Genomic DNA, 2,868 nt, shown 5'->3' with positions numbered 1-2,868 from the left:
TGACAGTTTGCAGTCCTAAACTACATCTGATGGGAAGATCCAAACAAACAATACTAAGTGAATTCAAACTTCACCCCATCGCACAAGCAAGTGGCTATCAGGACTCAGTGGCCGAGTGGATAACGCGATGGCGTTTGAAGCGAGTGTACTGGGTTCGAGTCTCAGAGTGAACATCAACTCTGAGATGCAGGTACATCCAGCTGACGAGTCCCAAGTAGGACGAAACGCGCGTCCTGGATTCCACTGCTAGCCACTATCCATCTCTGCTTACCATGCTTGTGAATTAAGGTATATCGAGGCAATACGCACAGTATGCACATATGCCAATTAGAGACTGACCAGTTGCAGTCCTAAACACATCGATGGGAAGATCCAAACAAACAATACTAAGTGAATTCAAACTTCACCCCATCGCACAAGCAAGTGGCTATCAGGACTCAGTGGCCGAGTGGATAACGCGATGGCGTTTGAAGCGAGTGTACTGGGTTCGAGTCCCAGAGTGAACATCAACTCTGAGATGCAGGTACATCCAGCTGACGAGTCCCAAGTAGGACGAAACGCGCGTCCTGGATTCCACTGCTAGCCACTATCCACCTCTGCTTACCATGCTTGTGAATTAAGGTATATCGAGGCAATACGCACAGTATGCACATATGCCAATTAGAGACTGACCAGTTGCAGTCCTAAACACATCGATGGGAAGATCCAAACAAACAATACTAAGTGAATTCAAACTTCACCACATCGCACAAGCAAGTGGCTATCAGGACTCAGTGGCCGAGTGGATAACGCGATGGCGTTTGAAGCGAGTGTACTGGGTTCGAGTCCCAGAGTGAACATCAACTCTGAGATGCAGGTACATCCAGCTGACGAGTCCCAAATAGGACGAAACGCGCGTCCTGGATTCCACTGCTAGCCACTATCCACCTCTGCTTACCATGCTTGTGAATTAAGGTATATCGAGGCAATACGCACAGTATGCACATATGCCAATTAGAGACTGACCAGTTGCAGTCCTAAACACATCGATGGGAAGATCCAAACAAACAATACTAAGTGAATTCAAACTTCACCCCATCGCACAAGCAAGTGGCTATCAGGACTCAGTGGCCGAGTGGATAACGCGATGGCGTTTGAAGCGAGTGTACTGGGTTCGAGTCTCAGAGTGAACATCAACTGTGAGATGCAGGTACATCCAGCTGACGAGTCCCAAGTAGGACGAAACGCGCGTCCTGGATTCCACTGCTAGCCACTATCCATCTCTGCTTACCATGCTTGTGAATTAAGGTATATCGAGGCAATACGCACAGTATGCACATATGCCAATTAGAGACTGACCAGTTGCAGTCCTAAACACATCGATGGGAAGATCCAAACAAACAATACTAAGTGAATTCAAACTTCACCCCATCGCACAAGCAAGTGGCTATCAGGACTCAGTGGCCGAGTGGATAACGCGATGGCGTTTGAAGCGAGTGTACTGGGTTCGAGTCCCAGAGTGAACATCAACTCTGAGATGCAGGTACATCCAGCTGACGAGTCCCAAGTAGGACGAAACGCGCGTCCTGGATTCCACTGCTAGCCACTATCCACCTCTGCTTACCCATGCTGTGTATTAAGGTATATCGAGGCAATACGCACAGTATGCACATATGCCAATTAGAGACTGACCAGTTGCAGTCCTAAACACATCGATGGGAAGATCCAAACAAACAATACTAACGTGAATTCAAACTTCACCCCATCGCACAAGCAAGTGGCTATCAGGACTCAGTGGCCGAGTGGATAACGCGATGGCGTTTGAAGCGAGTGTACTGGGTTCGAGTCCCAGAGTGAACATCAACTCTGAGATGCAGGTACATCCAGCTGACGAGTCCCAAATAGGACGAAACGCGCGTCCTGGATTCCACTGCTAGCCACTATCCACCTCTGCTTACCATGCTTGTGAATTAAGGTATATCGAGGCAATACGCACAGTATGCACATATGCCAATTAGAGACTGACCAGTTGCAGTCCTAAACACATCGATGGGAAGATCCAAACAAACAATACTAAGTGAATTCAAACTTCACCCCATCGCACAAGCAAGTGGCTATCAGGACTCAGTGGCCGAGTGGATAACGCGATGGCGTTTGAAGCGAGTGTACTGGGTTCGAGTCCCAGAGTGAACATCAACTCTGAGATGCAGGTACATCCAGCTGACGAGTCCCAAATAGGACGAAACGCGCGTCCTGGATTCCACTGCTAGCCACTATCCACCTCTGCTTACCATGCTTGTGGATTAAGGTATATCGAGGCAATACGCACAGTATGCACATATGCCAATTAGAGACTGACCAGTTGCAGTCCTAAACACATCGATGGGAAGATCCAAACAAACAATACTAAGTGAATTCAAACTTCACCCCATCGCACAAGCAAGTGGCTATCAGGACTCAGTGGCCGAGTGGATAACGCGATGGCGTTTGAAGCGAGTGTACTGGGTTCCAGTCCCAGAGTGAACATCAACTCTGAGATGCAGGTACATCCAGCTGACGAGTCCCAAGTAGGACGAAACGCGCGTCCTGGATTCCACTGCTAGCCACTATCCATCTCTGCTTACCATGCTTGTGAATTAAGGTATATCGAGGCAATACGCACAGTATGCACATATGCCAATTAGAGACTGACCAGTTGCAGTCCTAAACACATCGATGGGAAGATCCAAACAAACAATACTAAGTGAATTCAAACTTCACCCCATCGCACAAGCAAGTGGCTATCAGGACTCAGTGGCCGAGTGGATACGCGATGGCGTTTGAAGCGAGTGTACTGGGTTCGAGTCCCAGAGTGAAACATCACTCTGAAGAGCATGTACATCCAGCTGA

At 48.3% G+C, this 2,868-nt stretch overlaps 1 non-coding gene across 1 annotated transcript; it reads left to right on the top strand.

The window, feature by feature from the left end:
• The first annotated feature begins 770 nt into the window (after positions 1–770).
• Smp_tRNA_01198_Gln_TTG.1.1 lies at positions 771–836 on the top strand. Its single transcript has one exon. It is a non-coding gene (tRNA).
• Positions 837–2,868: the final 2,032 nt, after the last annotated feature.

The sequence above is a fragment of the Schistosoma mansoni genome (genome assembly GCF_000237925.1).
Source record: "Schistosoma mansoni, WGS project CABG00000000 data, chromosome 1 unplaced supercontig 0122, strain Puerto Rico, whole genome shotgun sequence".
Classification (NCBI taxonomy): Eukaryota; Metazoa; Platyhelminthes; class Trematoda; order Strigeidida; family Schistosomatidae; genus Schistosoma; species Schistosoma mansoni.
This window is presented reverse-complemented; position numbering and strand designations above follow the sequence as displayed.